Source organism: Scyliorhinus canicula, chromosome 2 (genome assembly GCF_902713615.1).
Source record: "Scyliorhinus canicula chromosome 2, sScyCan1.1, whole genome shotgun sequence".
NCBI classification, from domain to species: domain Eukaryota; kingdom Metazoa; phylum Chordata; class Chondrichthyes; order Carcharhiniformes; family Scyliorhinidae; genus Scyliorhinus; species Scyliorhinus canicula.
In genome coordinates this window covers 206,622,919-206,637,378 of record NC_052147.1, presented here as the reverse complement: position 1 = coordinate 206,637,378, position 14,460 = coordinate 206,622,919, and the positions used below count along the sequence as shown (strand labels likewise).

Below are 14,460 nucleotides of genomic sequence, written 5' to 3'. Positions count from 1 at the left end.
ACCCCATGAACGTGTTTTTGCCTTCCCTAGGAAGTCTACATCCGGGATGTCGCTCCCGACTTGGCTCGCAGCTCCCGGGCCAGTCCTTCTTCGTAGGCATGTCAGGCTCCACAAGGCAGACCCTCTGGTGGACAAGGTACGCCTGCTCCACGCGAACCCCCAAAATGCCTACGTGGAGTTCCCCGACGGCCGCCAGGATACAGTCTTGCTCAGGGACCTGGCTCTCTCGGGTGCTGATCCCTTGCCCACACTCCTCCCTACCTACGCGCCACCCTCCTTTTCACCGGCGCCCCCGACTTCAGCCCCACCTGGTCCATTCCTCGTTCCCCTACCCACACTAGAGGACATGGAAGATTTGGGCTCGCTCCAGGAGTCATCCCGCCACTGGCCAGCACCAACGCCGCCAGCACCTACGCCGTCGACGCCAACACCGCCTGTGCAGATGTCGCCACCACTGCTGCGTCGCTCACAATGGAACGTTCGACCGCCGGTCCGACTCAACCTGTGACGGGCACCGGGTTCCCCGATGGACACTTGGTTCCTTTACCCCCCCCTCTGTAAATTGATCACGTTTATGTATTATAGTTTCACGTCACCCCCGCCGGACTCATTTTTTACAGAGGGTGAATGTGGTGATCTACCACTGTGTGTGTGCTTGCATTAGGGGATGTATGCCAGTACCTGTATTACAGGTTTTCCTGTAAGCCCCTGCCGTCTAGCTCCGCCCAGAGGGAGCAGTATAAATATTCATAAGTTTCCCTGAGATGCCATTCTGCAGCTGCAGCCGACAGAATAGCATCTCACTGTAATAAAGCCTCTCTTGTACCGAATCGAGTCTTTGCGTGCAATTGTTAGCGCCACAGAGTGGTTTTATATTTCTCTGCTGGTTTTATATTTCCGTGTGAATAGTTTTATATCTGTGCGGGTTTTATGACTGTGTGACTGGTTTTATATTTCTGTGCTGATTCTATGTCTGTGTGAGTGGTTTTATATTTCTCTGCTGGTTTTATATTTATCTGCTGGTTTTATGTCTGTGTGACTGGTTTTCCCGTAACAGCCTCCCCGGACAGGCGCCGGAATGTGGCGACTAGGGGCTTTTCACAGTAACTTCATTGAAGCCTACTCGTGACAATAAGCGATTTTCATTTCATTTCATTTATATTTCTGTGTGACTGGTTTTATATCTTTGTGCTGCTTTCATATTTCAGTGCTGGGTTTATATTTCTGTGCTGGTTTTATATTTCTGTGCTGGTTTTATATTTCTGTGCTGGTTTTATGTCTGTGTGACTGGTTTTATATTTCTGTGCTGGTTTTATGTCTGTGTGACTGGTTTAATATTTCTGTGCTGGGTTTATATCTCTGACTGGTTTGATGTTTGTGGTGACTCTCTCTCTCTCTCCCCTCCCCCCTCTGCACTCAGCTGTCCGGAAGTGGAGGCTCCAGTTCCGGTTCCGGCTCCATCTTGTTTGGGTGTCAGAGTTGAGGCGGTGATAGGCGGAGTGTACAGGTCAGTGATACTGTTCAGAGGATGGATTCCGGACAGCGCCGGGTTGTGCTATGTCAGGCACTGTTATTAGGGAGCAGGCTTGCCTGTATTGGAGGGTCTGGTGTCGGCGCTGACACAGGCCCCAGCCGGCAGAGTCACATCTCCCCCGGGCATGGGCGGGCCAGGAGCCGGCTCTCTGTGGGCGAGGCGCCGGTCTCTCTGCTGGACTTTTATATCTCAACGCCCTGCTTTATGTGTCTGCCACATTTAAGACACTTTTACCTATGATCAAACGTTTAGTCATTTGACTTTTTTGTGTGTGACTGTGCCATACGTGTTTCTAATGCTCATGTGAAGTAACTTGGGTAGTTTCATTAAGGTACTCTATAAATACATTGTTGTTGTCATTGCCCACAAGTCCGTGATCATTGCCACTCAATCTGATGTGGAGATGCCGGCGTTGGACTGGGGTGAGCACAGTAAGAAGTCTTACACACCAGGTAGATTCGAAACAAACTTGGTGGGCTTTAACCTGGTGTTGTAAGACTTCTTACTGTAATCAATCTGACAATAGACCGCAGATAAGTTACTTTGTTCTCCAGTTAATTATGGAAAGCTGAAGTATTCCTTTGTTGTCCCTTTTTCCAATTCTTGTTCCTGGCATCTTGTTTTGGATCACTCTGAAAGTACACGGTCTCATCCTAAGATTGATACTTCCGTGCCCACTCACTGTGGGAGAGAGTCTACTATCAGTTCTGAAACGTGAGCTAATGCTGCTTAACCCTCATTCTTTCTCTTTTATTTTTAGACCTCAGTTTGACTTTGCACTGATTTATAATGGACTCCATCACCTCCACTCTACAATTTATTAAATCTGCTCGCTGATTGCCTCCACTCTGCTGACCTTCACTTTCCCCTGTCCCCATGCATTGATTTCAAATTCCTTGTTTATAAATATTCCACTGTTGAGATACCCTACCTTTGCAACACCATATTCCATCTCTCATTCTCCATTATTCTGATTTGCTTTTGTATATCCCTCTTTACTCCAACAGTATGGCGAACCTTCTGCAATTATGTTCCCGTGTTCTGAAATCCAGTTATTAAAGGTCTATGCTTTGTCACATTACTCCCCAGTTTTAAAGTAAGAAGTCTTACAACACCAGGTTAAAGTCCAACAGGTTTGTTTCAAACACGAGCTTTCGGAGCACGGCTCCTTCTTCAGGTGAATGGAAAGGCTTGTTCCAGAAATGTTTATATAGACACAGTCAGAGATGCCCCGGAATGCGAGCACCTGCAGGCAATCAAATCATCAAAGATGCAGAGAGAGAGGTAACTCCAGGTTAAAGAGGTGTGAATTGTCCCAAGCCAGTTCAGTCGGTAGGCCTCTGCAAGTCCAGGCTTGTTGGTGGGGGCCGAATGTAATGCGACATGAATCCCAGATCCCGGTTGAGTCCGCATTCATGCGTGCGGAACTTAGCTATAAGTTTTTGCTCAGCAATTTTGCGTTGTCGCGTCTCCTGAAGGTCCCAGTTTTAAAAGCAGCCTCAATTTGTGTCTTCAACTATCTCATAACTTTCCTGCCAAGTTGCTGTTTGGTTTCTGAATCAATTTGTAAAGCAGAATAATTGTCATTGAAGGAAACCTCAGACCTCATTTGGGAAATGAAGTTGGATCACAACAATGCATTTCCATAGCACCTTTTAACATAAACATCTCGAGGTGCTTCGTATACTGGTGTAAAGTGGACATCGAGTTTGGAAAGGAAAGATTAAATGGGGGGGGGGGGGCGGATGGGAAGGAAGTCAAGTGTAGCTAAAGTTTCCACTTAATATGATTTTGGATGGATTTTCAGAAGGTTTGTAGGAGAGGGAGAGGATGGTGGAGACGGGCAGTTTGAAAGCTCTGCTACCAATGAATGGGGTGGGGAGAGAGGAGATGCACACAAAGCTAAAACCAACAGAACCTTATTTTTGGAGGAAGTTGCAAAGGTAGGATGGAGGTTCTGGAGAGTTTTAAAGATGGGGGCAAAGACTTTTGACTGTGGGAATGAGGTGGTGATGCAGAACTTGAAGTAATGGATTTGGTGGCAAAGTTACGTGTGGACTGGGTTAGTATTCCAGAGACCCAAGGTTGAATCCCAGCACGGCAGATGGTGGAAATTTGAATTTAATGAAAATCTGGAATTAAAAGTCTAATGATGACCATGAAATTATTGTCGATTATTTAAAAACCCATCTGATGTCCTTTAGAGAAGGAAATCTGCCATCTTTACCTGGTCTGGCCTTTATTTGGCTCCAGATTCACAGCAATTTGGTTGACTCTTAAATCCCCCTCGAGGGTAATCAGGGATGGGAATAAATACTGGCCAAGCCAACATCGTTTACATCCCATGAAATAATTTTTTAAAAGGTAGCATACTTGTACCATAGATTTGGTCAGGTATCTTTTGTTTTTTCACAATATTACAGATTTGTTTTTTCACAACATTATACATTTGTTATCAATAATAATGACAAAAATAGAAGTCAACAAAAAAAAACAGATTAAAAACAAAATGCTGGAAACACTCAGATTAGGCAGCTATTCTGGAGAAGGAAAAACATCAACAACACGTATTTATAGCACCTTTAACATAACAAAACCCCCAAGGTGTTTCACAGGAACATTAGAATTCAACATTCGACATCAAATCACAGAAGGCGATAATGGGGCAGGTGGCCATAAGCTTGGTCAAAGGGGCAGGGAAGAGAGGTATTGAGCGAAAGAGATATAGACAGAGAATTCCAGGGCTTGGGGCCTAGGCAGCTGAAGGCATCACCACCAGTCGTGGAGCGATTAAAATCGGGTATGTTCAAGAGGCCAGATTTAGATGTGTGCAGATATGGAGGATTGTGGGGCTATAGGAGATTACAGTGATAGGCAATGATGAGAGTATGAGAGGGACTTGAAAACAAGAATGAGATTTTTAAAATCAAGGCATTGCTTGGCAGTGAATATCAGTCAACGCAGGGGTAATGGGTGAACAGGACTTGGTGTGAATGAAGACACAAACTGCAGTGTTTTGCATGAACTTAAGTTTATGGACGGTGGAAAATGGAAGGCAAGCTGGTGTTCATTGGAATAGTCAAGTTTAGAGGTATCAAAGACATGGATTAGGATTTCAGCATCAGACCAACTGAGGCAGGGATCTTTGTGATGCTATGGAACTGGAAAAAGACTGTTTTCTTGATGGTGTGGATATCTGGTTGAATACTCTTCTTGGGATTAACTGTGACCCCAATGTTGAAAATTGTCTTATTTAGCCTCCATTTCTAGGGAGGGGAGGGGGGTGGTGGTGGAGTTATTGGTTCATGCACGGATTTACATTGGTGACCAAAGGCAATGACTTTGGTTTTCCTGATATTTCATTGGAGAAAATTCTGCTCAATCAGTACGGGATATTAACTGATAACTTTGCAACAGTGGAGTAGTCAAGAGAAGTGATGGTGAGATAGAGCTGGATGTCACAATGTACATAAAATTAATGTTGTATTTTCAGATGAAGGCAGCATGCAATTAAGAAAAAGATGGGAGCGAAGAATAGATGCTTGGTGACACCAGAGGCAATATGCTGTAGCATGTAGAGAAGTTATTGCTGGTGGTATCTGGCTATAACAATCACATAAGAATGTTACCAGAATGAGTGCAGTTGGATGATGGTGGAGAGGTGTTGGAGGAGTGTGGTGTGTTATCAACCATTTCAATGACTGCAGGCAGGTCAAGAAGGGATAGCTTTTGATACCGACACATTTGCGACTTTGAAGAAAGCAGTAGCAGTGTGGAAACCTAATTGGAGGAAGGATTCAGACTTGGAGTTCTGGGATAGATGGGCATGGATTTGGGGGGAGACAACACTTTTGAAGTACATTTAAGAGAAAAGGGAGGTTGAAGATAGGGTGGTAGTTTTCATGGACGTTGGGTTGGATTGGATTTGTTACTTGTAACATATACCGAGGTACAGTGAAAAGTATTGTTCTGCATGCAGTCCAGACAGATCATTCCATACATGAAGAAAAAACATAGGGCACATGTAAATACATAGACACAAGCATCGGGTAAAGCATACGGAGTGCAGTACTACTGTGTTAGCATTTCAGCTGCTGTTGTATAAAGAGTCAAAAGTTCTGCTCCTTCTCACAAACACCTTTATTTCCTTTAACACAACTCTGTACAAAAACTCTATTGTCACATCACATACCTCAAAGGCCACCTGACGCTTCTGTACATATCAGTGTCAATTATTGGATACTTAACATAAATGAGACATTTAATTGGAATGTCTCTTAACCCATTCCTTAATACTCAGTAGAGAAGATGTGTGAAGTGATCAGATCAGTCCACTAAAGGGTCATTCAGGAGTCTGTTAACAGCGGGGGAGAAGCTATTTTTGAATCTGTTAGTGCATGTTCTCAGACTTTTGTATCTCCTGCCCTATGGAAGAAGTTGGAAGAGAGAATAACCTGGGTGGGAGGGATCTTTCATTATGCTGCCTGCTTTCCCAAGGCAACAGGAGGTGTAGACAGTCAGTGGATGGGAGGCGCGATTGTGTGATTGACTGGGCTGTGTTCACGTCTCTCTGTAGCTTCTTATGGTCTTGGGCCGAGCAGTGGCCATACCAGGCTGTGATGTAGCTAGATAGGATGTTTTCTTTGGTGCATCTGTAAAAGTTGGTAAGAGTCAATGCGGACATGCCAAATTTCCTTAGTTTCCTGAGGAAGTATAGGCGCTGTTGTGCTTTCTTGGTCGTAGAGTCGATGTGGGTGGACCAGGATAGATTGTTCGTAATGTGCACACGTAGGAATTTGAAGCTGTCAACTATCTCCACCTCGGCCCCGTTGATGTAGACAAGGGTGTGTACGATACTTTGCTTCCTGAAGTCAATGACCAGCTCTTTAGTTTTGCTGGCATTGTTGTCGGTACATCACTCCACTAGGTTCTCTATCTCCGTCCTGTACTCTGACTCAACGTTGTTTGAGATCTGACCCACTACGGTCGTGTCATCAGCAAACTTGTAGATGGAGTTGGAAGCAAATTTTGGTATGCAGTTGGAAGCAGATTTTGGCACGCAGTCATGTGTGTATAGGGAGTATAGTAAGGGGCTATGTAGCGGCCTTGCGGGGCTCTGGTATTGAGGACTATTGTGGAAGAGGTGTTGTTTATCCTTATTGATTGTGGTCTGTGGGTCAGAAAATCGAGGATCCAGTTGCAGAGTGAGGAGCCACGTCTTAGGATTTGGAGCTTTGATATGAGCTTGGCTGGGATTATGATGTTGAAGGCGGAGCTGTAGTCAATAAATAGGAGTCTGATGTAGGAGTCCTTGTTGTCGAGCTGTTCTAGGGATGAGTGTAGGGCCAGGGAGATGGCGTCTGCTGTGGACCGATTGCGGCGGTACGCAAATTGCAGTGGATCAAGGCGTTCTGGGAGTATGGAATTGATGCGCTTCATGACCAACCTCTCGAAACACAGCTGATGTCAGGGCCTCCGGACGGTAGTCATTGAGGCATGTTGCCTGGTTTTTCTTTGGCACCGGTATGATGGTGGTCTTTTTGAAGCAGGTGGGGCCCTCCGAGCGGAGTAGGGTTAAAGATGTCTGCGAACACATCTGCCAGCTGGTCCGCGCAGGCTCTGAGTGCACGACCAGGGATCTCGCACTGGACCCGTCCCCTTTCGAGGGTTTCCTTTCAGGAAGGCTGATCTGACTTTGGAAGCTGTGACGGTGTGTATGGGTGTGTTATGGGCTATCTTCTCAAATGAAATGAAAAAAGCTTGTACCTCCTCATCAAACCGTGGCAATGCTTGGACATATTTAAATAGATCCCCACCAAGCCTTTGACTATGCCGCTCTTTCTCTTTATCCTCATCACTATCCACAAACTCTACGTTTCCCTTTACATCTGCCAATTTTAACTGACTGTCATGTTTCATGGCCATTTTCTGAAGTTCAAACTCTCTCTCTTTTTCTTTTTCTCTGATCTGTATCTCCCTTTCTCTTTTTGTTCTGCTGGGGTTTTCTTTCTTTGTTTCATTCTTCTCTCTCCTTTTCTTTTTCCTTGATCTGTATCTCCCTTTCTGTTTTTCTCTCATTTCGTATTCAAGCTGCTTTAATTCTTTTTCGTGCTCAAGTTGCTTGATTTGTAACTGAATTTTGCCATTTCTGCTGAGTCAGACTGTATCTCAGGCAATTTTAAGTGCTCGGCTATCACCATAAGTACGTCTTCTTTTCGTGGGCCGTCAGGTAACGCTAACTGCAGTGTTTTTGCCAAATCTAAAAGCCTTTTTTTAGTCTCTGTTCGTAAGATACTACGTGTGTGATCTTCTCCACCCCCAAAAACCTCTGAGCTTCTGAAAGAACTATTGTCCTCAACACACTCCCTACTTAAACTGGAATTCCACACCTGAAAAGAAAACACAAATATGCTCACCCCTCATTGTCTTTTAGTTCACTAAGCCAACCCAATCACGGAAGATAGACTTTTATACCATGAGCCCCCAATTTATTATGGGTCAGATGTTTAGAGAACCCCAAAGTATATCATGGAGTTCACCTAACCCACAACTTTAAATAGATTTTGGTTATGGGGAGCACAAGGGCTGTTTTTACAGGTGTGGTGCAACACAGAGCTGAAGTATGTTTAAAACAAAACAATGTTTATTCTATGAATCGAGTTAACATTTTATATAAACACAGTAAACAGTTTATCAACTACCAATCCTGACCACCCCCCAAAAGATACCGTACTCTATAGATAACCCTCGATAACTTTCCAAACAACATCCACAAGTTAAACCCTTTTAAAATAAAGACAACAGGTTTAAATGCTCTACAGAAACAGATATTACTTTGAAATCATCAATGATCTGGAGACATTCTTTAGCTTGTAGAGAGAGATCATTATACAGCTGCTTGTTTTGAATGCAGCTATCCACCTCTGAAAACGAAACCAAAACACACTGCAGCTGCCAGCTCAAAACGAAAGTGAAAGACAGACAGCCCAACTCCATCCACACACTGACATCACTGCAGCTATTTGATAAATACCCATTTCTTAAAGGTACATCCACCTGCCATACTTTACATATCAGACTGGGAGGTATTGGGGAAATATGAACATATTGGAGGAATTTGGCCGGTTTTCCGGATATAAGTTAAACATGGTGAAGAGTGAGGTCTTCTTGATCCAGATGAGGGGTTGGGCGAGCTGCCTTTTAAAGTGATGGGGGCAAGCTTTAGGTATTGTGGCATCCATGTGGAGCGGGGATGGGAACAACTAAAATTGAATTTGGCGCGGTCAGTGGACCAGATGAGGGGGGATTAAGAGGTGGGTTATACTCCCACTATCATTATCAGTTATAACTGGCGGGGCAGGTGCAGACAGTTAAAATGACGGTACTCCCGAGGCTTTTATTTGTTTTCCAGAACTTCCCAATTTTAAATCCAAAGTCTTTTTTCAGGAAAATTAATGCTCTGATTTTGGGGATTGTGTGGGAAATCGCCACGGATAAAGAAGGTGCTGTTGGAACGGGGACGTCGGTGGGGGGAGGGGGGTGCATGGTTAGGAAATGGGTGGTGGGGGAGAGGTCGGCATGGAACTGGATGGAGGCAGCTCTTGTGAGGACTCAAGCTTTGGGGCATTGTTGACGGCGCCTCTGCCATTTTCGCTGGCTAAGTACTCCACCAGCCCGGTGTGGTGGTGGTGGCGGCCCTGAGGGTGTTGGGACAGTGGAGTGGCATCTGAGGTTGGAAGGTGCCTTGGTGTGGGCACCGATCTGCGGGAATCATAGATTTGCAACGGGGGTTGGATGCGGGGTTTCGAGGGTGGCAGCGGACAGGGATCAAGCAGCTCGGGGACGGATTTTGTTGGAGTGGAGGAAGGGAGAGAGAAGTGATAAAGGGGGGGAGAGATAAAAGGGTTAAAATGGGGACGGGATGGGTGGAGGGGAATGGCAGGGAGAGTGGGGCAGTTGGATGTTATTTATGAGGTTTCCGTTTGTTCTTTGATTTTGGTTGTGTTTAATGTATATACAATTATTTTTTTTAAATGACATGGCAGGACAGTGCGTACCCTCTCACACCACACTACTGGCAGTCAGATTGGGCACCAACACACAACCCCCTCAACCCTGGCAGCACCACTGGCATCAGAAACATCACCCAGCCATCCCTTTCAGATATCAAACCCAACTGCACGCATGCAAATGCCAAGAATGGATACATTATACCCAACGTTACAAAAAAAAACTAAGAAAGTCCGCGTAAACCCCAGCACTAAGGGGAAGTTACAAGCACATCCACAGCAATCTAACCCTTATCTAGGTCTGGGACAGAAGCAATTTCTGTATAGTCAAAAAATAATGGAGGTGATTGGCAGCTACTTAGACTCAGGGTCTTCCAAAGAAGAAACAGGGGAGTAAAGACCAGAGCTACCAGAACTGACCCTGCCCCAAGGAGAACGACAGAATATTCACAAAGCCCATAACGTAAGAAAGGATACACATTCCAGTCCCTGCCAACAAGGGTGGCCTCGCCCGGGGAGAAGGGAGGCTGCCAAGATGCTCCTCAAAAGGAGGGAGTACCTGCACCAGGCAACCCACCGCACCAGGCAATCCACCCCACCAACCAAGACTGCTCAGGAGAAAAACCAGCAGCACCTGAAAACACCATGCACAGTAGCACTGGGGCTTCACAGTGCCAGGGTCCCAGGTTCGATTCCCCGCTGGGTGACTGTCTGTGCGGAGTCTGCACGTTCTCCCCGTGTCTGCGTGGGTTTTCTCTGGGTGTTCCGGTTTCCTCCCACAGTTGAAAGACGTGCAGGTTAGGTGCATTGGCCATGCTAAATTGCCCTTGGTGTTCAAAAGGATTAGGAGGGGTTATTGGGTTAGGGGGATAGGTTGGAAGTAAGAGCTTAAGTGGGTTCTTGTAGACTTGATGGGCCGAATGGCCTCCTTCTGCAATATGTTCTATGCAACCCAGTTGGCCTCGATATGGTCGGGATTGACCTGCACCTCCCAATAGCTCAGGGAAACAATTAGGACAAAGTGAGACACTCAGCGAAGGGCTCAGCCTCATCTTGGTCAGGGCAGCACTCCGAGGCTTCCAAGAAGAGAACAGGGAAACAGCATTCAACTCAAACCCCACACGTTCGTGCAATAGCCTGACCCAAGCCAATGAGAGGGAGAGTCGACCACCAGTCAACAAGGGGAGATCTCACTTACCCCAGGGAAGAGAAAAAAAACAGGATTACATTCAGTGCAGCTCTCAGCCCATCCAAATCCTTACATACGTGGGATGTCGAATCTACCCATCAGACCCTCCCGAAGAGGGCAGCCCCAATCCTTGGACAACAGGATACCAACCATGATGTCAAGCCTGTCTTAGCTCAGTACCACACTTTGGAAAAAAAAAAGCACAGGAATGATGACTCCAGGACCTCTCGCCCAATCCCAAATCTGTACCCCGCCGAGCCTGCACCTATCCAACCCCATCTAGATGAGGGCACCACTCCCATTAACGCACAGGGAAAGAAAGGATAAACCCCAGACCCAACCAGGTGGGGACACCAATCCGAAGGACGCCCGCCGACTGGGCATTCTGGGTTTGATTGATTGAGGTTGGGTCAGTCCTCCCCAAAACCTAACACCCCCATTCCACCAGGTCAAAATTGAACCACGCTCACCCAGACGGGAGAAGAGATCAGAGACCCCAGGGAGGGGATACTCAAACCAATTTGTGGAAACCTGCGCCACACAATGGATATTCCGGGCCACCCTCACCCGTATCCTCAATCATGGGTACCGATTCAACTTCAGTCTCCTCCAATAAAGATAAAGACAAGACGCTCTATGTCTGCTCCTATAGTACTGAAAAAACAGATAGAGAGAGCGAGAAAGACAAACGCAACCCAAAGGAAGAGTCAGGCAGAACCCAGTCCTCCCCAGGATAACAAAAAGCCTGCCTGGGCCGATGAAGGATAAAAGCACGGATTCTTTAAAAGAAATCCTAAAACGAATTAGCTCTAACTGGGGGTGGTGGGGCGCCCCCTAATGTCAATAATAACGAGGCTGAACTAGTCCCTTCTTCGAATTGCATCAACACATTCTTCTATTCCTTTCTCCTGTATTGTCTTGCATTTGGGCCTTCATGGGGTATCTTTAGAGCAGGGATTTTCAAAGTGTGGATTGCAACCCTCGGGTGGGTTACGGGCGGGTGTGAGGAGGGTTGTGGAGCAATCGGTGGCGGCGTACCCACAGTGGTTTTGATCGCAGGAGTAGTGCCCAATGGCTGCTATTGGCATCTTTATTGAGAATGGTGGCACATCTTAATTACTTTCCAGGTAGCAAATTCCACATTTTAATCACTCTCCAGGTAAAGAAGTTTCTCCGAAATTCCCTATTAATTTCAATTTATTTATTTATTTATTTTTGTAAAATTTAGAATACCCAATTAATTTTGTCCAATTAAAGGGCAATTTAGCGTGTCCAATCCACCTACCCTCCACATCTTTGGGTTGTGGAGCGAAACCCGCGCAAACACGGGAGAATGTGCAAACTCCACACAGACAGTGACCCAGAGCCAGGATCGAGCCTGGGATCTCGGTGCCGTGAGGCAGCAGTGCTAACCACTGTGCCACCGTACTTCCCCCAGTTCCCTATTAATTTTATGGTCCTCAAATCTGGGCTTGCCTGCAAGTAGAAACATCTCTGTATCTACCTTTTCAGAATCTTAGACATATATCAGGTCCCCCCTCAGTCTTCTCTTTCCTAAAGACAAGAAGCCCAGTCTGTTGAATCATTCTTTGTCTAAGCTCTCAATTCTGCTATTGTGTGTATGTGTATATATATATATTTATTATACTTGGGAAATAGCAGGTGAAATGTAAAGCACTTCAGATAGGTATACGAACTGTCCAGGCAAGGACTATTGCTTTTCACAAAGAATATAACGTGTGGGGGAAATAAACAGCTAGAATCTTGATTGACAATAAATTGAAGTTAACACTACAGTGTTCAGTATGTTTAAAGCAAGTCAAATATTGAAAGGTCAATATTGAGCTGAAATAATGAAGTAATCTTGTACATTCATGAGCAATTAGTACAACTGCACTTGAAATACTTTACACAATTCTGGTCATTGCAGTGCAAAAGGATATGGAAGAAACCAGCCAGGTGACGGAATGATTGGATTATGAAGAGTGGTGATATAAATTAAACATGTTGTCGCTGTAAACTCATTGTAAAATAGAAGACTGAAAGTTGATATGAATGCTGTTTTTAGTATTCTAAAGGGATTAGATGTTGTTTACCATGACAACCCATTTCACCAAGACCTTTGGATGAAAGCAAATAACTGCGGATGTTGGAATCTGAAACCAAAAGAGAAGATGCTGGAAAATCACAGCAGGTCTGACAGCATCTGTAGGGAGAGAAAAGAGCTAACATTTCGAGTCCAGATGACCCTTTGTCAGAGCTGACAGCTTTGGTTTCACCTAGCTTTCACCTAGACCTTTGTTCTTTGTAGACCAGAATGGTAGAACTGGAGGATGCAGCCGGGGCAAATTCAAAACTAGGATGTAGAAACGATATTTGTGAGCGAGGGGTCAATCCGTAGACTAGACTCTTGAGGAAAATGGGGGAAGCAGTTCGTTACCATTTAGATTTAAAATGCAAATTGATTGCTTTCAGAAAATAGCATTTTGGGTCGCAAGTAATTTGAGATGTGACATAAAAGCAACATGCTTGAAAGGATCAGGTGGATTTGGACACGTGGTTCCCAAACCTTTCCATCATTGGAGTTTTCCTTGCATCATCTCTGGATATGTTTTAGATTTATTGATAAAAATTGATTACTACGATTAGTCAACATCGCCATTATCATTGTAACACACAACTAGCAGGATGGTCAATGGATGGACCTTGGTCTGTTTTTGTTTCGCTGTTCCTATGTTATTTGACCCACATTTGCAAAGGATGCACAATTGATATTAACAGTTGAAGCCATTTTTATTGGGAGAAAATGATTCTGTTACTTCCTTTTTTAGAAAATGAATTGGATTTCTTAACCGCCACTGTCAAAGAAGCATAAAGGATCTCCTTTGGGATTTTAACATTATGCACAACTTCTTCTGTAGTATTAGCATGGGTTTATTCATTCAACCTACAAAAATGTTAGCAATGATGTCATGTGAGAGTCCTTTAAGAAATGGGTGTTCAAGAAATGTACCTTTAAGAAATGGGTGTTTATCAGTGATGTCAGTGTGGGTGGAGCTGGGCCGTCTGTCAGCTTTTTACTTTTGTTTTAGGCTGTTTGCTGCAGGCTGTGTTTCAGTTTCGTTTTCAGTGTTGGTGCGGAAGCCAGACAGAGCAGGTGTACTGTTGATCTCTCTGCCATGAAAAGACTATCTCTTGATCATTTGGTGAATTCAGAATTATAAATGTTCTCAGTAGTGAATGTAAACCTAATGTGCTTCTGTTAAAAGGTGTTTCTTTTGTCTTCTGGATGTTGTTTGGGAAGTTATTAAGGATTACTTAGTGTTGTATTCTTTGGGGGTTGTATTTGAATTGATGGTTGCTAAGCTGTTCACTATGTTTAAAAAGGTTAACTTGAGTTCATAGAATAAACATTGTTTTGCTTTAAAAAAAAATACATTTCCATTTCTGCTGTACCACACCTGTAGAGTGGGCCATGTGCTCCCCATACCACAATCTATTAAAAGTTGTGGGTCAGGTGAACTCCATGATGCACTTTGGGGTTCTCTAAACCCTGGCTCATAACAATGAGCAGTAACTAACACTGTGTAACATCAAGCTGCAGAACAGAATATGATCATTATGAGGCTTATATTTCAGCAGTGATTTGAATTTGAGCAATTGTAAATAGTGGCTGGCAGCTTATTCATGAGAAACTTTGAACATGCAAATGAAATACTAAAGACACT

General features: G+C 44.7%; 1 protein-coding gene across 5 annotated transcripts in view; it reads left to right on the top strand.

Moving 5' to 3' along the window:
* Window positions 1-1,420: 1,420 nt before the first annotated feature.
* Window positions 1,421-14,460, top strand: part of dync1i2b (dynein, cytoplasmic 1, intermediate chain 2b) — a 126,161-nt gene continuing 113,121 nt past the window's right edge. For all 5 annotated transcript variants that reach the window (XR_005459766.1, XM_038789425.1, XM_038789423.1 and 2 more), the window contains exon 1: window positions 1,421-1,507. The gene's annotated coding sequence lies outside the window, so the exon portion shown is untranslated. The remainder of the gene's footprint in view (window positions 1,508-14,460) is intronic.